The 26,151-nt window shown below is 35.0% G+C and overlaps 6 non-coding genes across 6 annotated transcripts; all 6 read right to left on the bottom strand.

The window, feature by feature from the left end:
• Window positions 1-7,365: 7,365 nt before the first annotated feature.
• On the bottom strand, window positions 7,366-7,437 carry Trnaq-uug (transfer RNA glutamine (anticodon UUG)). Its single transcript has one exon. It is a non-coding gene; the product is annotated as a tRNA-Gln (tRNA).
• A 242-nt stretch (window positions 7,438-7,679) lies between these two features.
• On the bottom strand, window positions 7,680-7,751 carry Trnaq-cug (transfer RNA glutamine (anticodon CUG)). Its single transcript has one exon. It is a non-coding gene; the product is annotated as a tRNA-Gln (tRNA).
• A 321-nt stretch (window positions 7,752-8,072) lies between these two features.
• Window positions 8,073-8,144, bottom strand: Trnaq-uug (transfer RNA glutamine (anticodon UUG)). The gene has a single exon. It is a non-coding gene; the product is annotated as a tRNA-Gln (tRNA).
• Window positions 8,145-9,978: 1,834 nt separating this feature from the next.
• Trnaq-uug (transfer RNA glutamine (anticodon UUG)) lies at window positions 9,979-10,050 on the bottom strand. The gene has a single exon. It is a non-coding gene; the product is annotated as a tRNA-Gln (tRNA).
• A 679-nt stretch (window positions 10,051-10,729) lies between these two features.
• Window positions 10,730-10,801, bottom strand: Trnaq-cug (transfer RNA glutamine (anticodon CUG)). Its single transcript has one exon. It is a non-coding gene; the product is annotated as a tRNA-Gln (tRNA).
• Window positions 10,802-11,112: 311 nt separating this feature from the next.
• Window positions 11,113-11,184, bottom strand: Trnaq-uug (transfer RNA glutamine (anticodon UUG)). The gene has a single exon. It is a non-coding gene; the product is annotated as a tRNA-Gln (tRNA).
• Window positions 11,185-26,151: the final 14,967 nt, after the last annotated feature.

Below are 26,151 nucleotides of genomic sequence, written 5' to 3'. Positions count from 1 at the left end.
CGGTTCACAGTCTAGCTACTGTATACGAGATCAAAGACGAAGTCGTGTAACTAAACCTCCCTTTTTCTCGCCAGGTACCGTCTATTTGGTATAGAGACAGATGACATGTGTTATCACTGTTGTCTGATCGTAAGTGAATGTATCGTCCATGTGGTATAGAGACAGGTGTGACATGTGTAGTCACTGTTGTCTGATGGTAAGTGAATGTACCGTCCATGTGATATAGAGACAGGTGTGGCATGTGTAGTCACTGTTGTGTGATGGTAAGTGAATGTACCGTCCATGTAGAGACAGGTGTGACATGTGTTGTCACTGTTGTCTGATGGTAGGTGAATGTATAGAGACAGGTGTGACATGTGTAGTCATTGTTGTCTGATGGTAAGTGAATGTACCGACAATGTGATATAGAGACAGGTGTGGCATGTGTAGTCACTGTTGTCTGATGGTAAGTGAATGTACCGTCCATGTGATATAGAGGCAGGTGTGACATGTGTAGTCACTGTTGTCTGATGGTAAGTGAATGTACCGTCCATGTAGAGACAGGTGTGACATGTGTTGTCACTGTTGTCTGATGGTAGGTGAATGTATAGAGACAGGTGTGACATGTGTAGTCATTGTTGTCTGATGGTAAGTGAATGTACCGACAATGTGATATAGAGACAGGTGTGACATGTGTAGTCACTGTTGTCTGATGGTAAGTGAATGTACCGTCCATGTAGAGACAGGTGTGACATGTGTTGTCACTGTTGTCTGATGGTAGGTGAATGTATAGAGACAGGTGTGACATGTGTAGTCATTGTTGTCTGATGGTAAGTGAATGTACCGACAATGTGATATAGAGACAGGTGTGGCATGTGTAGTCACTGTTGTCTGATGGTAAGTGAATGTACCGTCCATGTGATATAGAGGCAGGTGTGACATGTGTAGTCACTGTTGTGTGATGGTAAGTGAATGTACCGTCCACGTTGTATAGTGAGAGGTGTGGCATGTGTAGTCACTGTTGTCTGATGGTAAGTGAATGTATCGTCCATGTGGTTTAGAGACAGGTGTGACATGTGTAGTCACTGTTGTCTGATGGTAAGTGAATGTATCGTCCATGTAGTATAGAGACAGGTGTGACATGTGTAGTCACTGTTGTCTGATGGTAAGTGAATGTACCGTCCATGTGATATAGAGACAGGTGTGACATGTGTAGTCACTGTTGTCTGATGGTAAGTGAATGCACCGTCCACGTTGTATAGTGAGAGATTAGTAGTGACCCTTGTTTACTGGTAAATGTTGATGTTTTCCAAATGATTATGACAGATTTCATGGATAGTAATGTTACTAAGAACATAGATATGAACTTTTCTCCAGAATGTTATGAGACGTCATTATTTCAGCAACGTTATTGTTAGTGTGACGTCATTTGTTGTGCTGTAAGCTTTATTTATTTCTTATAAAATTTTGTAAGAAGGAACTTGTTGTCACTGGAAAGCGTGGAAGACATTGTGAAATATTGTCCTTGGCCTCCGACAAGTGTTCCCGATGTCTTCCACACTGACCCCGGCCCGATGACTTTGACTTCTTCCAGCATGGCCATGAAATAAGTGTAACTGCTTCCATGTCACATCTGTTTCAAGTTTTTATTATTATTATTAAAAAGATCTCTCTCTCTCTCTCTCTCTGGAACCTACACACTAGGCCTGGTAGTGCCAGGTCTTCGGCACAGATGGCGTTGTATCGGATTGCGTTTAAGTAAAATTCTCTGAGAATATTAATCTAAAAGAACATTCAGAATGAAATAAAAACAAATTGCCTTATACTATAGAGTGTGTAACGGTATACTCAACCACCATTTTTACATTTTTATGTCTTAAGTTGGTATCAGGGAGAATGACGCTGAACAAGTTTTTTTTCCATCTTTTCCGGAATGTGGTCACTTGTCGTCTCCGCTTACTGGTTTGTGTATTATTGACCACCTAAGACTCTTTGAAATCTACACCCTATTAACAAAGGCTGTTGTAAAGCGTGTCTGCCCCCTTTTGTCCCGGTGATGACTACTGACAGGGACGATCAGGGAGACGGAGATCGGAACTGATAGAGGGGGGATTACCGTGGCTACACCTGTCCGACAGATTATCATCAACAATGGAGGGACATGCAGAACGTCCCCATCAACAGAATACATGGACTGGGTTGCCAGGTCGTCTCACGTTCGGTCATGTTAGCTGTAGACATGGACGTTTTACATGTGTTTTGAAATATATTTGCTGCGGACCACCAACAAAGTTATTTTGTGTTGGTTACCATGGATCTGTTACATCTGGGAGGTTTATTAACGAAAAACCTTTATCTACAATGCGAAGTAGCGTTCGGAAGAACGCTGTCATTCATCTTAAGACCAAAATAGAATGTACCCACTTAACGGATAATCTGATACATTCCGATAAATGGTATTTTCTCGGAGGAAACATGTTTTACAATTTGAAGGGTTGTTTTCGCTAATTGTAGAAAATTGTGACCTATGATAGTGATACATTTCGACCTACCCCGTCCACTTTCATCCTTAAAGAATTTTGACCCATCCTCTCTTCCTTCGATGCATTTGGACATTCCCCACCCACTCCATCCAGATTTCATTTGGACCCACCCAAACTTACCTAAGTTATTCCTAGAGATTCCATAACTTTTGGGTCTTCTTAAACAGGTGCAATGTCTGGGTAAAATCTCAGTCAGAATTGTTGCAAACACAGAATTCTAGTGTAATCCCCACGATCATCGTACACAATTACAGAGCCATCATCTGGTACCTAATGTAGTACACTCCTTATAATAGAAGCCAACATCCTGTTAAACTAATAACCGCAGCGTGCAGGTGTAGCGCAGGTGCGTTAACTATTCTCTCAGATATTTATTTTCTAACATCAGTAACGGATGGATTGTAGATCCAGAAGTAATTCACTGACTTTTTTTTTTAATGTTTTCTCATTCTAAATTAACACGAAAGAGAAAGAAAGTTTTGCTCGTGTACTTAGTGAAAAACTCTTGGGCTATCGTGTGATAACCGTAAACAGAAAGAGAAATAATGTAAAAACTATTTAAGATTTTAGAGTGAAGCAAATTGTTGCTCACCTTGTGTAGCTGCCGAGGCCTATGGAACATAATTACGAAACAGCTAAGGTGTATCATATAATCGTTAGCGTCGCTTCAGAATAATTTCCTTGTCAGATTTGTAAATATCTTAACTTCAAAGACACGTGAAAGATAAATACAATAAAGGATTTGGTAGCAGCATGATAAGAAGTGGTAAAAAGCAATGTTTATACATGCTAGTCTCGTGGTAAAAAGTATTATCTATACATGCTAGCTTCGTGCTAAAAAGTGGTAACACATTCGCCTTTCACCTTGCCATCCGCAGTTCGATTCCCGGACATTAAAACGTAGGAGATCACCTGTCCTACCACGTTAGGTTACCCCGGGTACTCCGGTTTCCTTCCATATCTTACATCTGTGCAAAACAAGAGTGATTAGTATCAGCTGAAATAAGTTGTTGTAAAATAAATCAAGCTTTAGGGGAAAAAATCATGAATTTTCGTGGGGCGTTCATTTTTGTTTATTTCGTGGGTACTTTTAACATACTAATTCATATATTCATGAACTGTTGAAATTAATATAAACAGATTTATTGAGCCACGAAATAGTATTTACGGATTCGTTAAAGTGATCACTCACCTTTTCCTTTGATGAAACGTATTTTGTATAAACATCACAGAAAGTGAGCCCCTCGCCTTTATTATGAAGTCTGATAGATAGCGCAACTACGTTTGTAATAAGCAAAATATTATAGGTCATAGAAAAAAGTTACCTTATAAGGAATGTTCACAATAAACCTACACAAGAAACGTCTTTATTACATAATACACCATGTATCACTGGAATAGACTATTTTCTGCTATTTCCCACGTTTCAGTGTTATATTGGTTTACTGTCATGTGACCGTGGGAGTTCTAAAACGCCATGGATTTGATGAGTACGACTGTTATTGATGGAATGGTGCATCTGTCCTCTGGCCTGTTATGTTGTGTCAATTATTTGTTTTTTTCGTAATTATGTAATGAAACAGGCATTAAATGTCTTCACATGGTAAAGCTAAAATATCTACAATGACACATATTTTGTATCATAACTTGGGAGGGCATGAGATTTTTATTACAGAGACTGAAACTGTTATAAGATAATCATTTATAGAGCTTGAATCGTTTCTATTATATACGTTTGAATATTAATAACTATTAAAACTTTTTTATAGTAAACTATTATAGAGACGGAACATTTTCTGTAATAAACATTTATAGAAACGGGACTTTTCTATAACAAACGTAGTTATTGAACCTTTTCTGTGATAAACTTTTATAAAAACTGACATATTTTATAATAAATGTTTATAAAAACTGATATTTTTTTCATAGTAAATGTTTACATAAAATTAACCCTTTCTATAATAAATATTTATAATAACTAAGCCTTTTTTATAATAAATGTTTATAAAGACTGGACATTTTCCTCCATGATAAACGTTTATAGAGACTAAAACGTTTATGTAATAAATGCTTGTAGAAATTGAACATTTACTATGAGAAATGTTTGAAGAAACTGAAACTTTTCTATGATAAACGTTTTTAGATGTAACCCTGGTAAATACTAGTTATAATATATCGCTCACGGATTATGGAAAAATTCTCTATAGCTCGAACTGTTGAGCGTCGGACGAATAAGCCAGTGGTCCCAGATTTGAGGAAAACATCCCTTCAATGTGAAATTCAACACGAACCGCAGAAAGGCTGACCAGTATAAAAAATATGCCATTTTACAACAAGTTAATAAACTCCATTGAAAAGATTAGAAAAACTATGACAGAAGATGTAGCATACAGTCACCATTCGAAGAGAAAGAATCTTGGACCACGTGATCAATTTTGTTTAAAGATAACTCCTATACAACATATATAATGTACAAACAAGTTTACTTGTACGTGAAGACTTATTTTTGAAATAGCAATAACAATATGATTAATCTCTTAAAATATTTACAGAAACACAATCATACACAAACTTTCGAATATAAAACCTTTTAAGTAGGATCGCCTCGTGGCTCCTTCAACAGACACCCCGCCAAAGACTGCGCCACTTTCTAGCTACAGGTTTTGTTGTTAAAGTAGGTGATACTGGTTATACCTTCAAAACTCGTGAAGATTAATTATGATACATCAGATAAATACATGGACGGCTGCAGTTCTAACTGCTGGCTGTAAAAGTTCCAATCTTCGGTAAGGTTGCGGGAGAGTTCCGGTGAAAGGTAGACAATTCCGTCTGATTTGAATCCACCGTGTTAAGCTTGTTGATGTGTGAGGTTACATAATACCTTTGAACTTTTTTTTATTCGCTTCTGCATATAAATTACACAGGTATAACACTGATTTGAATATTTTCTTTTTCGTCTATGACAACTAAAGGCTCGGGTAATTTTGTCAGCATTTAATTTCCGACCAAATCGTTACCCTAGTCTTTAAAAGCTCATTTCCCAGTGACCTATGTCGTTTTCCCACCAACGCTGAAAACAATAAAATATCCCAAGGAAAAGTAAGTACGACCTACGCTCAATGTTTATGTGTTTCGTCAATGGTATAAGCTGTTTCATTAATTTACACTTGGTGAAAACCGGATTGGGATTCCGTCCCCGACCGCTTATTAAAGGGCTCGGGTCCCAGGATTTATCGCTCCTGTACCAGGGACTTTGGAATATATTACAGATCTAAACCTATTATTATTGAAAGCACATGTCCGTATTCAAATGAAATGCTAAATAGTTTAAATTCGATATGACTTCGATGAACATTATCAGAAGTTTCCTTTATTTGGGTTTTCTGTCCCGATACGTTTTTGTGTGGGAGAATCACGACATATTTTTTTTGTCTATAATAACAGCTGCAATTCATGTGATCAGTTTACATCTCTGTTAAGTTGATAGACGTTTCGGTGTTCACATATGCTTTAAAACACATACTTTTTGTACTTTTCGTAGGAGAATTTTCACGTCCATGTTTAATCAAAACTAGCACGTTTACAATATCCTGCTTATCAAAAGGCATATAACATGTGATAAAATATCACTCTTCAGGTTCTACCGAGATTTGAACTCGGATCGCAGGATTCAGAGTCCTGAGTGCTGAGTGCTAACTATTACACCATAGATCCGGATGACTTCGGTTCCTATCTGTAAAGTCACTATTGCTAATACTGATATTACGCCATCTGGTGGTTATTAATAGATCAAGAGATAAGTGTATTTAGTACACGAACTTGGACTTAAGCAAACTCAGTATTTTATGGGTTACCTAAAGATATTGTTTTTACGGTATATAATAAAGATTTCACAAACAATTTGTCTGTCATCCGACGAATTCACTCATCTGTGCGGTTGGTTTTGTGCTACATATACATTTAATTCAAAACCTGTCAAAATTTATTTCTCTGAGTTATGAGATAAAGATATCTTAAATTTTAATCATTGGTTTGTTATTCCTTCACAACAAACAAGTAATTTTAGGGGACATGCGTCGAGTTATAGGATTTGGGATATTCCAACTGAGAGGTCACAAATGTTGTAAAATCCGAGGCTTTGTCGGGGGTTTTAACCACATTTTTGGGACCTCGAGGGTGAAACCCCGACATGTGTAAGGGTATTTTTCTCTCATTTCTCACTCTAAAATAATGAAAAAATATTGATTAGCTTTAAATATCGACAATGTATTTCCAAGAACATCGTTTTACACGAAAATCGTACTTTTTTATTAGGCGATTAATCGACAACTTGACAATGAAAATGAATTCTTTGTAAACTAAATTTGGCAAACAGAAGTAGTTTGTCATAGAAAATTAATACAAAATTTAAACACTGCAAATAACTATGTGTACAGATGCGTGTATCAGGCGATGACGTCAATTGGGAAGAGACTAGTCAGTCACATTTTTACACGCGTGCTGTGAAATACAGCTACTATGTTGTCTGGTTTAGAAAATAAAACGACGCCAGACACCCACAAGATGCATTGTGACGTAGCAATGAAAATTATAAATGTAGAGGTAAGATTATTTCGAACATAACGTGGAAATGTCCGTTTTCTACAATATTTGCCTGAATAATCGATCAAGTGATAAAAACGGTATGTGATTGATTTCAATTTATACACAACAATTGATTCATGAGCTCGAAATAATCTTTTTTTTTTCATTTTGCCTAGAGATCTCAAAAGGATAAACAATTCAAAATTTAAAATCTATACTTGTACATGACGTTAGATATATGTTGTTTTACCGAAAATAAAGGTTCTACCGAGATTTGAACTCGGATCGCTGGATTCAAAGTCCAGAGTGCTAACCATTACACCATAGAACCACTTACATATCGCTATATATAGAATGAAATCAGTATTTTTGTCTAGTAATAATTTATATTATCAGTTACAAATATATAAGCTTTTGGTTTTTCTTAAATATATATATATATACAATGTACAATATACTTTTTCAAAAACGCATGCCATAAGTCTCACTAGTTAAGTAATGTCTACCTTGTATGTGTTTCCCGTTTATGTCCACACTTCAGAATTAATATGAGAACAAAAAATAAGATATTTCAGGTTCTACCGAGATTTGAACTCGGATCGCAGGATTCAGAGTCCTGAGTGCTAACCATTACACCATAGAACCAGTTATCATCTCCACATAAACATACATACTTATTTACAAATCCTCTTATCTGTACCTATGTAAGTCACCATGACAACAATAGTATTGCACTATCTGGTACTTATCAACAGACCAACAGATAAGTACTGGGAAGGACTACCTCGTTATGTTATAGTGTAACTAAATGCATTTATCTCTTGAAAAGTACTGATAGCATTTTTAAATATTATGATACTTTTTTAAAAAAGTTTGTACGTTGGATGAAAAAGATGATAACAAAAATATTCAATTTAAGAAAAAAGAGACAGTTAATATTGAATTTAAGAAAATACTGAAAAATAGAGGTTCTACCGAGATTTGAACTCGGATCGCTGGATTCAAAGTCCAGAGTGCTAACCATTACACCATAGAACCAGTTACCTGTACTATTGAGCCTGTACATCAAAGAAGTTTTGTGTATATACATTCATTACCTATCACTATCTAAAATGACGTCAGTATTACTATACCGCACTAAATAGTGACCTATTTGATCACGTGACCCAGCTCTGACAGATGACAACGATGTATCACTGCGTTCATCGTTAGAATTCCGACAATAAGACGGTCTATAATACATTGTGTTAAACTAAATCTGATTGATATATCCCACATACTGAAATAAACAATAATATTGAAGTGCATGATAAAGGACAACACTATTTCACCTGACAATATTTACTGACAAAAACACTCGATTTATCAATATATTACAGATCTATTTCCTACTCCATTCTTCTATCTGTCTTCCTTCCCTTTCCCCTCTTTCTTTCTTTACCCGTTTATCTATATATCTGATTAAACATTGTAAATGTTGTCAAGTAACTTGTATAATGAAATCTTTTGGAGAAGGCGTTTATAAGTTATGATAACTTGTGCCTAACCCTTTTTGTTATACGACAAATAAAATCTGTTTAAATCAATCGATTAAAATTCGGTAAGAACAGAGGATTTTTCCTATTGTTGTCATTATGTAACGATAGATTTTTCACAATTTTTGCAGCGAAATATATAAATTTATTAGTTTGATAAAACTTATATCACTGCAAAAAAGATAGAAGAAAGCTCGTATCATTATGATATTCGATATTGATATTGCGCCATCTGGTGGTTATCAATAGATCAAGAGATAAGTGTATTAAGTACACGAACTTGGACTTAAGCAAACTCAGTATTTTATGGGTTACTTAAAGATATTGTTTTTATGGTATATGATAAAGATTTCACAAACAATTTGTCTGTCATCCGACGAATTCATTCATCTGTGCGGTTGGTTTTGTGCTACATATACATTTAATTCAAAACCTGTCAAAATTTATTTCTCTGAGTTATGAGATAAAGATATCTTAAATTTTAATCATTGGTTTGTTATTCCTTCACAACAAACAAGTAATTTTAGGGGACATGTGTCGAGTTATAGGATTTGGGATATTCCAACTGAGAGGTCACAAATGTTGTAAAATCCGAGGCTTTGTCGGGGGTTTTAACCACATTTTTGGGACCTCGAGGGTGAAACCCCGACATGTGTAAGGGTATTTTTCTCTCATTTCTCATTTTCTCATAATGAAAAAATATTGATTAGCTTTAAATATCGACAATGTATTTCCAAGAACATCGTTTTACACGAAAATCGTACTTTTTTATTAGGCGATTAATCGACAAGTTGACATTAAAAAAAGAATTCTCCGTGAACTAAATTTGGCAAACAGAAGTAGTTTGTCATAGAAAATTAATACAAAATTTAAACACTGCAAATAACTATTCGTACATCGGGCGATGACGTCAATTGGGAAGGGACTAGTCAGTCACATTTTTATACGCGCGTGCCTGTATTGTATTGGTGTGTATGTGCTGCAAGAGCAGCGAACTTGGGTGTATTTCCCTGGACAGACAAGTATAACAGGTAGTAATGAGAGAAAGTTGCGTATTTCAGGTGTAAAATACAGCTACTATGTTGTCAGGTTTAGAAAATAAAATGACGTCAGACACCCACAAGTTGCATTGTGACGTAACAATGACGATTATAAATGTAGAGGTAAGATGATTTCAAATATAGCGTGGAAATGTCCGTTTTCTACAATATTTGCCTGAATAATTGAAATAATCTTTTTTTTCATTTTGCCTAGAGCTATCAAAAAGATAAACAATTCAAAACTTAAAATCAATACTTGTACATGACGTTAGGTATATGTTGTTTTACCGAAAATAAAGGTTCTACCGAGATTTGAACTCGGATCGCTGGATTCAAAGTCCAGAGTGCTAACCATTACACCATAGAACCACTTACATATCGCTATATATAGAATGAAATCAGTATTTTTGTCTAGCAACAATTTATATTATCAGTTACCAATATCTATGCTTTTGGTTTTTCTTATATATACAATTTAATGATTTTCAAAAACGCATGCCATAATTCTCACCAGTTAAACAATGTTTTACCTTGTATGTGTTTCCCGTTCATGTCCACACTTCAGAATAAATATGAGAACAAATAATCATTCTGCATTGATTTATGGAAGAAGTTTTAAAAAATTTTGAAAAATGATTTTTTTTTTAATTTGTGACGTTTGACCCAAAAGCGAACTTTTTTATTCGACATATTTTCTAATAATATTTCATGACAAAAATTTAGATAAGGAAATTCTCTACAAATAATATAATTGCACAGACTCTCCACAATGAATGGTTTCTAAGTTATAGCAGTTTTAATGTTTTTAGTTTATGACGTCATGGCGGCCATATTGGATGTTTGACCTATTTGAAAATGTTCCTGTAGCACCTTCAGACCTTCATTAAAAACATATTAACAAAACCATCAACCTTTCTTTCACTCATCTAAAGAAAGAGACTCCACAAAATACGGAAGAAGAAAAAGAAGAAAAAGAAGAATAAGAAACTTAACAAAAACAATAGGTCTTTTCACCTTTGGGTGAAAAACCCTAAAAATAAGATATTTCAGGTTCTACCGAGATTTGAACTCGGATCGCAGGATTCAGAGTCCTGAGTGCTAACCATTACACCATAGAACCAGTTATCATATTCACATAAACACACATACTTATATACAAATCCTCTTATCTGTACCTATGTAAGTCACCATGACAACAATAGTATTGCACTATCTGGTACTTATCAACAGACCAACAGATAAGTACTGGGAAGGACCACCTCGTTCTGTTATAGTGTAATTAAATGCATTTATCTCTTGAAAAGTACTGATAGCATTTTTAAATATTATGATACTTTTTTTAAAAAAGTTTGTACGTTGGATGAAAAAGATGATAACAAAATATTCAATTTAAGAAAAAAGAGACAGTTAATATTGAATTTAAGAAAATACAGGTTCTACCGAGATTTGAACTCGGATCGCTGGATTCAAAGTCCAGAGTGCTAACCATTACACCATAGAACCAGTTACCTGTAATCTTGAGCCTGTACATCAAAGAAGTTTTGTGTATATACATTCATTGCCTATCACTATCTAAAATGACGTCAGTATTACTATACCGCACTAACTAGTGACCTATTTGATCACGTGACCCAGCTCTGACAGATGACAACGATGTATCACTGCGTTGATCGTTAGATTTCCGATAATAAGACGGTCTATAATACATTCTGTTAAACTAAATCTGATTGATATATCCCACATACTGAAATAAACAATATTATTGGAGTGCATGATAAAGGACAACACTATTTCACCTGACAATATTTACTGACAAAAACACTCGATTTATCAATATATTATAAATCTATTTCCTACTCCATTCTTCTATCTGTCTTCCTTCCCTTTCCCCTCTTTCTTTCTTTATCCGTTTATCTATATATCTGATTAAACATTGTAAATGTTGTCAAGTAACTTGTATAATGAAATCTTTTCGAGATGGCAAAATTTGGTAGTTGTGATACTGACTTGTGCCTAATCCTTTTTGTTATACCACAAATGAAATCTGTTTAAATCAATCGATTAAAATTCTGTAAGAACAGCAGATTTCCCCCTCCCCACTTTTATTGCCATTATGTAACGACAGATGTTTCACAATTTTTGCAGCGAAAATATGAATTTATTAGTTTGATAAAACTTATAGCACTGCAAAAATGATAGAAGAAAACTCGTATCATCATGATAAAACTTTGATAGCTTTGACCAGTGATGTATAATGTAGATTATACGTCCCTATTTTAACCAACAATAACGGGTACTTTATACATGATACTGGATTGAAATCAGTCAATTTTCCTTTTCGGACGGTAATGAACAAAATGTGGAATAAAGTTATCCATCAAATCCTTTCCGTTCACATTTCGAGATTTCTCTAATTTGTTACTGAAGTTACAGTAATGTAAGCGATTCTTTTAGAAAACATCAAATGGTAGAACGCCATGTTAAAACAACCTTTCAAAATAACGTCATCTTGTTGTCAAGCGTAACGTCAAACCTGTCCGATGTCAAAGAACGTGCGGATATTTCAGACATTTCGAACACCTGTGTATTTCATGTTAATTAGTTTTTTTCTATTAATTTCTCAATTGGAAATGTAATAAAAAGAAAATTTAATGACATCCGTGTATATACTCAGCGGATATGGCAATATATATTTATCTATGTTTTTTTTAAACTCGTGCTTCCAACTGGTGAAAAATATAGATTTTATCACTTATATTTCTGTTACCTAAAGAAAAAAAACATTTGAAATACTTGATTATAGATAACAATGAACTTCTCACGTTTTAAGTGCCATGAAACTTTTTTTAAGAATCTTAATTTCACAACTAAATGACAATGATCTTGTCACGATGCCAACAAAGTATTACACGCTCCTCAATACCGACACATTCACGTTGGTTTTAGTTATCACCTTTAACTATCTGATCACTCCGACATCAAACGTACATCTATCGTTCAGATGATCATAATATAAGACTGATAGAACTTAAATTATATTTGGTATCATAATAATAGTTCTAGTTTTATTACCTTAAAGAGATTAAACGAGATGGGAGTTATTATCTTTCCTATTTGTATGTTAAAACATGTCATCGAGAACATGATGAGTTACGGCATAACCAGACACGATAATTGATATCTTTCTGTATCAGCATTTTAAAACAAACCCAGCAGTTCCGTAGGAATTCGAGTACACAATAAAACAGAATATACACTGTGTTTTATAGTATTTTTTACCCTAATAACAATTTTTTATCTTTTAAAACACTTAATTACCATACAGGTCTGAAAAACTTTACCTCACAAAGTTATGAAATATTGAACAAATGTTGACGTAAGTAGAGGTAAACATCCCACACCGGACAAATTTTTCAAGTCATAGATGTATAGATTGGGTTCGTCTCATAAAACATGTACTTTTATCGTGCTTGCTTTTAAACTGACACGTCTGAGTCATGAGATCTTTATCAAAGCATTAGCATATGATTAAAATAAGAAAACGAATGATAATGGTTTAATTCATTATAAAATAAAAATCGACTTCCTTCAGGTCCACTTTTACCGATATCGCAATTAGATTGACGTTGATTGGAGTTAATTACCATTATTAGGTTACAAATCTTCATTTTGATCGGAATAATGAAATTACGATCACACTGCTACATGTATTTATCTTTTTTCTTTTCATTCTATTTTTTCGCGCGTGGATTTCTTCGTCATTCTTGGCTTCCAGTCTACGCGAAGGCTCCTAAATCGATTGGTGTTTTGAATGTGGCCAGGTATCGAGGGACCGAGTAGACACCCTCAAACCACTAATAAATATGTCAGCAGACGATCAGATCACACGAACCGCTCTTCCAGTCCACGACAGGACGCTGATATGACAGATTACGAGAAGGAAAAGTACATTTTACCGCACACGTACCCGGAAGTGTGAGGGAGAATTACGTCCCCTTAGGTACAAGGCATAGTGATGACCGTGGTGAAAAGTGCATAGGGCACGACATCTGTTCTATTGTCAAGTCATTATTGGTTTGATGTTCTGTGTTTTGTCTTACAGATTATCGTTGCAGAATTCCTCTTCTGATATCAGAAAAAAATAGTGTACGTTGTACAAACTATATTATTTTAATATACTTAGTTTAAATTCATTAAATAAATAAAGATATATGTGCCGATATCAATGAATGAAGTCGTAACTTCTCGTTATCAATTAAAAGTGGAATACAACGCTCACAATTGCTTAATTTCTTGGTAAAAAGATTCAAAAGCTGGTTGAGCGAGATTTTTAACCACTGGAGTACTGCTTCTGGGCTTCTAATTTGCCTTACCAAAAGCAAGACCACACATATTGGAAGGAATGTAATTCGGTCCAGTCACTGATTTTTATTCCCAAAATCTAGAGTTTGAGGAGTTCGCTCTGTCGACAGTTTGTAATAACAGAAACAAAGAAATCAGAATGGAACACGACATAAAGCATAATATATCTAGGCATAGATAACAGTATACTGCATCTATTTACTTATTTCGCAATCTTTGAGAATCTGCATTTCAGCAATCTTTTTAAAATAAACAAATGACAAATACGTGTTTTGGGGGAGAAAAATCGTTATTTGGAACACGAGCTACAGCGTCTGTAACAAATCAAATTTCCTTCACCTTACTGAATATTGGTACATATTAGGCAACTTCTGAAAGGAAATCTGAAAATTCTAATAAACAAATTGTTAGATCTCAGAGCTGGTACACCAAAGTAGCAATGTAAATATCAAGCTGAACACGACTACTTGACCGATATTACACTTAACATCCCATCTTCCATATATTTATATATTTTGCTCATACATTGTATGTTAACGTTTGAGGAAAATGCCCTAAAATCAAACGTGAGTTTAGGAATAGATTAATTAGTGTAATGATGGTCAATAACGAGGTGTGAATAGATTATAATCTGTTTCTTATATAGGAGATATATCTTGAATTTTAACGACTTCATCTAGCACATGTCCAGCATTTCTAACAAGGCCAGTTACACCATTAAAGGCGTGTCAATTTCTGAAACATTCCGAAAAAACACCATATATTCTAAATAGAACTGAAGTTTGTTATAAAAGCGACCAGAATTTGTGATTTTAACTTGCATGTATTTGTAACAACGTTGGTAACTTTCCGCTGGAGGCAGTTGTGGGTTTGTCAGATTGCAGTCTTCTGCCTGTGGGATTAACACCTACTACGTGTCCGATTGGTAATCTAATGTCAGTTAGAGCGATAGAGTGATCGATCAGACGATTAATGATATAACTAGGTGATTCTAATAATTATAAATTTTGGTCGTCTAAAACCAATTTGCAAATACACATGAAGTAGGTGTCCAGTGATCCAAGTATTTTGATATTTACGATATGGTTTCCAGTTGCTAACCAGCGATATTTTTTTCTTGTTTATCTTCTCAACAACCAGGTGCGTAATATCACCTTTGTAGTGCCATCACACTGAAATGCTACAACCGGAACACGATATCAACTTTGTCACGTTATAATGACTAATCTTTTCTTGCTACAACATAACATTAAATGTTGGAGCTCTACTAAGAACCGGAGATGGAGATTAATAACATATCCTTCCTTGCTTTAGTGGACGTTTGACACTAACATCAATATCAATTGGGGCCCGGATAGTATCTGAAACTGTGGACCATCTCTAGCAAAGTTTGGCGATCGGGTAGTATTTGTACCCAAAGTACGAGTCCTGTTATGTATCGCAAAGTGAGGCGTGCAAAATGTATTGCAAAGTGTGGGGCATGGAAGAAGGAAGACAAGAAGCAAACACGAACCCAAGATTAGTAAGCTGTTACGGTGATACTATACGGTGAACAGGCACACTAGTTACAGAACAATTAGGTTTGGATTTCTTTTTCTAGTCCCTTATGCCTCAGAGAAACGGGAAAGTGTCTTCCTTTCGTGCGGCTTGCAATAAAGTTTCAGTGAAATTGTGTCCTGCCTTTTTTGTTTGAAATAACTTTCTGCAATAATTTGTCGTGTCTTCCTTTTTCACTTTTTCTCTGAAAAGAAATCGGCAATTCTTCTTGCCATTCTGTCTCCACATTGTACAACACTGATGTCAGGGAAACATGGGACCTGGTCATACAGAGGTGGAATGCCGTTTATGTTCCCATCAGTGGAGCAGAAAGACAGAACGTGTACGTGTACAATATTCAGTATTTCTCGCGCAATTTAGCGAGCAGATGTCTGCCGACAACTATATCCGACAAAAAGTCAAATATAAGTGCACGAAATGGATACAGATCGGAAAACGAGAACAAAACAACACTACTAATGGCTACGATGAAACGCAGTTCTATTGTTAAATACTGAGGTTGAAAACTTGCTCTATTGTGCCAATCACAAGGACAAGATAAGTTACCTGAAGCGGATTTTCGTGATGGAGTTGAAGATATACTTTTCCTGTCCGTCCTTCTGTCCATCACTGCGTCTTTGCCAGCGCTTCCAGCCTCTTTATTCCTGGAGCATTAATTCATGTTACACAAGTACCTGTTTCAGGGTCTTTTGAATCAAGACTAAGATCACTGTTACATTTTTAAACAAAACCATTCCTTACAAATTTTGATCAAAAACCCAACACACACATGACCATAACAATGGTAATGAGAATGTTTGTTACATTGTCTTACTTATTAAATTCAAACCTGTTTCAAGGTAATTGTTTACTTCATCTTTCCAAATCATCACCAATCAGCACCATGTTTATTGATTAAATCCTTTCTGTGTGATAGTGTTTGGCTGTCGTTAGGGGGGACATGTAGCAGTACATGTTTGTTTCGCTATGCTACAACCAGTACATTGTATTATGTAGATATACTACATATGAATATACCTCTAGCATTCGGTATACATCAAGCTCACCCCAATAAGGTGAACATGTACACAGGAGGATTTTCCATTAACGTATTGTGTGACTGCTTATTATGCCAAAAAGGAATGATACGATAATAGATAGATGATCTTACATATACTAGAACGGTAATAACTTTGTTCATATATATGTTATTTATAAACGTATATATATCATACTCATGATAAACTATTCATGCAAAATACAGCGTATCCTATCACAAAAATCGTACTCGTGTTTTCCTCGAAATGGAACTTGCTGCAGTTAACCCCTATTTGACATTAACCTCTAGTTATTTTCTAAATATATCTCCTTAATATACTTTTTTAGTTATAAACAGTGTTCTGACGTTAACACTACAACACATTTGTTTCTGCTTGCTAACGGCTACAATAGTGAAAACATTAATAAATATCGCATCTTATCACATTCAACTGTGACTTATGGAACGAGTCTTAGAATGTTTCATTTGACCAAGCATTTGGTTAGGGTAAAATAAAAACCTATGGCGTATTTTGTTAATCACATATGAAATTGTAACAAAGATAATTTTTTCCACATAACTTAAGTACATATTAGAAGAATGATATAAAATCTAAATATTCGAAATTCTCATTCCATTTAATTTTCTTTAATGACGTCACAATGAAGATGACGACATGAACAATCACAGCACCACAGTAAAAAATCTAATTGATGTTTTTTCCCGACAAAATGGAATAGATGTGATCAATCCAAAACATGGACGACTTCTTATCATTTGACTACTTTTAAGAGGAATCAGATCTTGAAAATGGCATCAGCCTTTATTTTAATTATGGATAACCAAGAAATAAAGTCGACAAGTATGCATAAGCCTTGGGTTTAATGTATATTAAGAATAATTAGATATAAACTACTTTTATTTCCGCGTTGGTGTCGAAATGCACAGTACTCAAAATTGATGTTTTATCCCAATTATGGACATTGCTTCATCAATCATTGGTTCATGAATTCTGAAAACTCTCACTCTCTCAATCAGCGTCACCGCCAGTAATACCACTCGCATCTCAAACATTTCTACGATTATGAATATGCAAATTGGTGTTTGAACTTTGACTGCTCCTTGATCTGATAAACGATCGGTAATATTAGGGTAAACCGTTAATCCCTTTCATTACCAATCGCTATAATAATCTTCAGAGCAGAAGTCCTAATGTCAAATTTTATATCAAAACGAGATTTGACTTCGTGATCGATCGTTTTAGCAAATCGAAATGCAATGCATCCTTAATAGAAGAATTCATCATTACCGATGAAAATTTGGATAACCTTGTCAATAATTTGCTTGCTGCCATAATCGTTCATGGAAATTTGAATTTGCTTTTGGAGAAGTTGATGCGAAGAAAATTATGATCTGCTTTTAAAATAATGCAGTAATATGGCAAGTGAACGACTGTTATCGACTGCTGGATTCGTATGTGGTGTGTCGCCCACCTTAAACAATGATGGAACTGAGAGAGCAGCCACACGAGAGAGATGACTTCAAAATACGAAATGTAGCTTTTATGGAATTGTAACCAGGAACCGATATACGTGTCATGAGAGAATATTTTACAAAAAGACAAAGAAATACATACAATCTTTTTATTACACATAGAGATTTAGATACAGTTTGGTCAAACAATGAATAAAACGGCATCATATAACTGTTTCGTCCTTCTAGAAATCGTCAGTGATGATAAGGGTCTGAAAGGTGAAGCCTAGGGGGCGACTGAGGAAAATCCTAGGTTGTCGAAAGAATGGTCAAAATCTTTATGGGAAACTGCATTTGCCCCATGATATAATACAGTTCCTAATTTCCATATTTATCTGATAACTTTCTGGTATCATTACTTGATGCCAATATAATATGTTTTCATCCGTGTGTCAATAATGAATAATTAATTGACCAACGTCTCACGAATTCTTCCAAGTCACAGCAATCTCACAATTATCAAAAATATCGGCTGAGGGCCATGTTCTCCTTCATCTCTTATATAAACCACTGTTATGCAATGACCTCTGTTTTAATACTGTGTACGATTACATCATTAAGAGAGAACCTCGTCAAACATGTTTATAGAAGAACTAACTCTGTCTACTTGTCTATATGTAAATAAAAAGACACTTAATTCAAATTCTCGACATGAGACCATAGTATCAGTAAGTGTTTGCCAACATAAACGTTGGCAGAATAAAAATTAAAAGCAGGTTGAAAAAAAAACTGCTGAGGGATTTTTTCCCTCCTGTGTGGCAGTCATTAGAACCACGGCATTTATAACATAGTAAAAACCACGGATTAAGTGTAACCATCCGACACATCAAATGACGTGTCGCACATATCGCTATTACCCAACAAATTAGACAGACACGGATCACATACATGATACCGTCACGGCGTGAACTTAAGGTGGTAAATTTTGGAATCCCTCTCCCCAAATGTCTGCATTCAATCCATTTCTGTGACGTGGAATTTATCATCTTGAAAAGGGAACGATTGTCTCGCTGTCATCATCAACAGACACAACCTTTTGTGTAAAATGATGATGATCGCCAAGAAAAAACAATAAAAGGAGGAGACAGGGCCATCTGGAAGGATAACACTTCAGATGTTATTATCTGGTTTCTTTTTATCAACAATGAATATTGAAAAAAAATATCGAATCCCGAAATTTCCGTTGCGTCCTAAGTAACACTATATAGCTACTATCAAGTAATTACTTGATAGAAGTCATATTTTACATTATGTTAACGATGTGGTGCTGAACAGAAGGGTAAAACCCCCATCTCATGCCCCAAAGTTCATTTCTATTACAATATCTCATTCGTCAGCAGGCGTGAAAGTTGCTGAAAATCAATAGATATTGCAGCGATATATCATAGGACTTCCTTTTCAAGACAGTTTAATTCTGTGACCAAAGTTATGGGGTGTTCTTTGTATGTGAAAACTGACAGTAAAATTTATTATTATTGCTCAGAGCTATCCTAATATCCACAATGTGTTTGCTGCAATTTCTCTTTTACGAGCTGGCAAATTGTAATACAATGAAATTGGCAAACATAATCCTGCAAAATATTTTATGTTGTAATGGAACGGATACGGCTATCAATGTGTTTATAATAAGAAAATATGAAACACAAATGTTAAACACTCTCATTCTCAGCTCTATTCGCTGCTAAATTACAACGTGTAATGAAATTTCCTAACAAATGTACAATTGACATAAGCACGGAATATGGAAACGGGATAAAAAAAAGTGTGAAAATGTGTTTGTGATATATGTTTATAGAACATATGCCTGATTAATGTGTATTGAGATACAGATATTAATGCGATGTATACAAGCTAGACTGTTTTATTACCCTTAGAAAGATTGGCATCGTATGTCCTTCCATTGGTTACAAGTAGACAGATATTTCTGTAATGGTTGTACAGGTAGACTGATATTTCTGTAATGGTTGTACAGGTAGACTGATAAGTCTCTAATGGTTGTACAGGTAGACTGATATTTCTGTAGCTATTGTACAGGTAGACTGATATTACTGTAACGTTTGTACAGGTAGACTGATATTTCTGTAATGTTTGTACAGGTAGACAGATATTTCTGTAATGTTTGTACAGGTAGACTGATATTTCTGTAATGTTTGTACAGGTAGACTGATATTTCTGTAATGTTTGTACAGGTAGACTGATATTTCTGTAATGTTTGTACAGGTAGACTGATATGTCTGTAATGTTTGTACAGGTAGACTGATATTACTGTAACGTTTGTACAGGTAGACTGATATTACTGTAACGTTTGTACAGGTAGACTGATATTACTGTAACGTTTGTACAGGTAGACTGATATTACTGTAACGTTTGTACAGGTAGACTGATATTACTGTAACGTTTGTACAGGTAGACTGATATCACTGTAATGGTTGTACAGGTAGACTGATAGTTCTGTAATGTTTATACAGGTAGACTGATATTACTGTAATGTTTGTACAGGTAGACTGATAAGTCTGTAATGTTTGTACAGGTAGACTGATATTTCTGTAATGTTTGTACAGGTAGACTGATAAGTCTGTAATGTTTATACAGGTAGACTGATAGTTCTGTAATGTTTATACAGGTAGACTGATATTACTGTAACGTTTGTACAGGTAGACTGATAAGTCTCTAATGTTTGTACAGGTAGACTGATAAGTCTGTAATGTTTGTACAGGTAGACTGATATTACTGTAACGTTTGTACAGGTAGACTGATATTTCTGTAGCTATTGTACAGGTAGACTGATATTTCTGTAATGTTTGTACAGGTAGACTGATAAGTCTGTAATGTTTGTACAGGTAGACTGATAAGTCTGTAATGTTTGTACAGGTAGACTGATAAGTCTGTAATGTTTGTACAGGTAGACTGATATTACTGTAACGTTTGTACAGGTAGACTGATATTTCTGTAGCTATTGTACAGGTAGACTGATATTTCTGTAATGGTTGTACAGGTAGACTGATAAGTCTCTAATGTTTATACAGGTAGACTGATATTTCTGTAGCTATTGTACAGGTAGACTGATATTTCTGTAATGGTTGTACAGGTAGACTGATAAGTCTCTAATGTTTATACAGGTAGACTGATATTTCTGTATCGTTTGTACAGGTAGACTGATATGTCTGTAATGGTTGTACAGGTAGACTGATATTTCTGTAATGTTTGTACAGGTAGACTGATATTTCTGTAATGTTTGTACAGGTAGACTGATATTTCTGTAATGGTTGTACAGGTAGACTGATAAGTCTCTAATGTTTATACAGGTAGACTGATATTTCTGTATCGTTTGTACAGGTAGACTGATATTTCTGTAATGGTTGTACAGGTAGACTGATAAGTCTGTAATGTTTGTACAGGTAGACTGATAAGTCTGTAATGTTTGTACAGGTAGACTGATAAGTCTGTAATGTTTGTACAGGTAGACTGATATTACTGTAACGTTTGTACAGGTAGACTGATATTTCTGTAATGTTTGTAAAGGTAGACTGACATTACTGTAATGTTTGTACAGACGACTGTAATTGCCTACATGCATTTTAACGTATTCATTATCTTGACATAGATTCTTTTTAAGGTACCGTCTTGAGCGTTAGTTTTTTCTTCTTTGAAGATTATTTCTTCTAGTGAATGTAAACTGGCATAAATCATCGTAACATTTCAAAAAATTGACAGGACATTATGGATACCACAAAATTTTGATAAACTTTGTATGTACATCTACGTCTAAACTTTCAAGCTAATGTTAATAATTCTTTGATGGCCAATATTCAGCGTCTTTTCCCACGTGACCCTTGGGTGACGTAACCCGTTCGTGGTTAATCAGTCGGGCGAGGAATCGCTATGAATACAGTGTTAGTTCGGGGGGACTTACCGACATTAGAGGACGTGATTGGGAGACTAGCGATCAGCTTGAGATTTTTATTGTAATATCCAGGATATAATGTCTCTATTATTGAAATCTGGGGAAATTATAAGACCGTAAGCGTACCAGTGTTTAAAGTAATTGTGCTTTTTACGCGAAAATAATTATTGAATAATTATTTTCGCACGACAATTTTACAACTGCTGTTCAAAGCTGCACGCGTCCTCACATTGTGCACACGCTTACCGTTTGTTAGAAGATTGAATAAAAAAAGTAATCTCAATTATAGCGTTCATTAGAATGACACAAACCCCAACCAGCGTGAAGCGTAACACGCTTTTATGTGTGCTTAAGTGTGGGAGCATAGTGGCAAACAGAGAGCAAAGATTAAACGAGAACCATTGAAATTCTCCGCGGAAATTGCTATTAAATTGCTGCCTTTTTCAGCCGATAGAAATTCCATATGAGTCACGTGCAAAATGTCCGTTTTTAATAATCCGATAAAACACCAGCGATAGATGTATCACACTTTCACATTAAAGTAATCACCTAACGTGTAAGGGTATCATTATACAACTTATATTTGCCGCGGACTTGCGTCACGCTTGAGTGAACTTCCGGCTTTCAAGCCGAAGCCATTAGCGTTCACGCCCAATGAATCTGTGACATTCGCCACTATTTACCTTATAATTTAAAATCTCTTGCACTAGAAGGAAGATTTACGGACACAAAAATATGACTTTTTCACACGATTTGAAGACATCCATTGTTGACTTGTTTCATTTAAAGTAGTTTCGGAGAGATATCAGAGCTAGCTTTACTTAGCCGTTCATGGATGGTCTGTCTTTGTGCTTTATTTTATCAGAAAGGGAAAAAAGTAATATTAATAATTAGCAAATTTTACGTATTGATTAAAACAAACGTTTTTAATTAGATGATTCCAGTATAATATCTCTCACTACCTCAATAAACGGTACCTGACGAAACATTTCCATGCACTGCATTCTTTTGAGTGACGAATGTTTGTTGTAATATTCTACTTCATGTTATCATTGTATAAGATAAAAAGAAAGTAAAACACACTAACTGTGTCATGCTATGACTGTTTTCCAAATATGAATTTGAAACCAGTGTATGCTGTGACTTTTTTCTCACGAGGTCGGATGAGCCAGGCCCAAATAAATACAGGTGTATTTTGAATACATGTCGTGTGTGGGATTATCAGGGTGATGTGAAATGTTACAAAGGGAAGAGAAAATAGTAAAACGAAGGGAAGTAACTCTGCAAGATAAATATAAGGATGGTCAGGTGGCTAAAATTTCTTATCATCGACTTTATTCCCGTGATAATTATTGCATGGTTAGCTTTTACAAATTATACACCAAGAACAAAATCACGACTTCTTATCGTCCTACATGTGTCAGAATTTGGTCAGTTCGATATAACATTTAGCATCCTTATACTTCGAGAATAACAGTCATTCTTTGTTATTCATTGTAGGGATGATTGCTTATTCGTTGGAATAAAACATGATCAAAATGTTATGGAAAACATGAAAAACAATTATGTGAAAATCAATTATCATTTAATTTCACGAGCTCAATACTGCATAGCAATCAAGTTATGAAAAAATTGAAAACAAATGGCAAATGTGCTATGCCTATGTACTTGACAATATTCTCTGAGATGGGACTTAAACATTTTGCTTTGATATATAAATACCAGCCTTGGATTTTTCACAGAAGAGAAAGGACTGCTGTGTCTTCATTTTATCAGTTTGCACTACTGCAATCATCTCCTTCCACCATAAAATATTGTCCGTCATGAAAATGAAGGAGGTGGATCCACTCACGCGATGACATGATGGATACTCACGAACAGATGTTGAAGTCCTTCAGATTTATACTCGGTCGAAGTACCTTAGAATTGAATCTACAAAACATCTTATTCAGTGTTCAGATATAGTTTTTAAGAATAATTATAGACAACAGAATATCTGATTAACACAAAAATATAACGGATTACGCTAAGATCAATTGTGCATTGAGTGCTGTCTCACTCCCGGTCAAACTTGACTTTCATACACTTTGCAAAATATGTTCTGTGAGAGTAGGTTTTCGGCAGAGAGCCAGAACGAGTGTCCTTGACCGGTAAGAACGCAGTGTCAGAGCGAGTGAGTTGCGTAAAGCACGCAGTGACCAGCGAGGCCAGGTAGTTGTTTATTGTTTTAGATCGGTAGGGTGACCATTAAGAAGAAATGTGGTTTGATTCTATCGAGGTTGACACTTAATTATTTCGAAATTAATCGAGATGATGACAGAAGGGGAGTGTTGTGGGAACGGAATGTTATGTGGTCGTGGAGGTGTGTTATGATAAATTCAGGATTATATCGTTCGATGAGTGACAACAGGGAGACAATCTATGGATATACGATGAATTGAATGTATTCCAAATTGTTAGAATATTATGACGAAGCAGGATTTAACGGACTCTTACAGATCATACGTCATTGTATCAGTAGGAATTAACGGATTCTTACAGATCATATCTCATTGTACCAGTAGGAATTAACGGATTCTTACAGATCATACGTCATTGTATCAGTAGGAATTAACGGATTCTTACAGATCATACGTCATTGTATCAGTAGGAATTAACGGATTCTTACAGATCATATCTCATTGTATCAGAAGGAATTAACGGATTCTTACAGATCATATCTCATTGTATCAGAAGGAATTAACGGATTCTTACAGATCATATCTCATTGTATCAGAAGGAATTAACGGATTCTTACAGATCATATCTCATTGTATCAGAAGGAATTAACGGATTCTTACAGATCATATCTCATTGTATCGGAAGGAATTAACGGATTCTTACAGATCATTGTATCAGTAGGAATTAACGGATTCATACAGATCATACGTCATTGTATCAGTAGGAATTAACGGATTCTTACAGATCATACCTCATTGTATCAGTAGGAATTAACGGATTCTTACAGATCGTACCTCATTGTATCAGTAGGAATTAACGGATTCTTACAGATCGTACCTCATTGTATCAGTAGGAATTAACGGATTCATACAGATCATACCTCATTGTATCAGAAGGAATTAACGGATTCTTACAGATCGTACGTCATTGTATCAGTAGGAATTAACGGATTCTTACAGATCGTACCTCATTGTATCAGTAGGAATTAACGGATTCATACAGATCATACCTCATTGTATCAGAAGGAATTAACGGATTCATACAGATCGTACCTCATTGTATCAGTAGGAATTAACGGATTCTTACAGATCGTACCTCATTGTATCAGTAGGAATTAACGGATTCATACAGATCATACGTCATTGTATCAGTAGGAATTAACGGGATTTTTCAGATCGTACCTCAGTGTGACCTTTAGAATATATTTCATTATTTCTTAATCCCAAATCCTATGTTGTGTTTAGCCTTTATTTCATGTTGTATTTAGTCTATGCCTTATGTTGTGTTTAGTCTATATTTTGCGTTGTCTTTAGTCTATATCGCACGTTGTATTTAGTCTATACCTTATGTTGTGTTTAGTCTATACCTTATGTTGTGTTTAGTCTATACCTTATGTTGTGTTTAGTCCATACCTTATGTTGTATTTAGTCTGTACCTTATGTTGTATTTAGTCTATACCTTATGTTGTGTTTAGTCTATACATTATGTTGTATTTAGTCTATACCTTATGTTGTGTTTATCCTTTATCTCATGTTGTATTTAGTCTATACCTTATGTTGTATTTAGTCTATACCTTATGTTGTGTTTAGTCTATACCTTATGTTGTGTTTAGTCCATACCTTATGTTGTATTTAGTCTGTAACTTATGTTGTATTCAGTCTATACCTTATGTTGTGTTTAGTCTATACCTTATGTTGTGTTTAGTCGACACCTTATGTTGTGTTTAGTCTATACCTTATGTTGTGTTAAGTCTATATCTTATGTTGAATTTAGTCTATACCTTATGTTGTATTTAGTCTGTACCTTATGTTGTATTTAGTCTATACCTTATGTTGTGTTTAGTCTATACCTTATGTTGTGTTTAGTCTATACATTA

The sequence above is a fragment of the Ylistrum balloti genome, unplaced genomic scaffold, assembly GCF_031769215.1.
Source record: "Ylistrum balloti isolate Yb309-2 unplaced genomic scaffold, AGI_CSIRO_Ybal_v1 Utg370038, whole genome shotgun sequence".
Lineage (NCBI taxonomy): Eukaryota > Metazoa > Mollusca > Bivalvia > Pectinida > Pectinidae > Ylistrum > Ylistrum balloti.
This window is presented reverse-complemented; position numbering and strand designations above follow the sequence as displayed.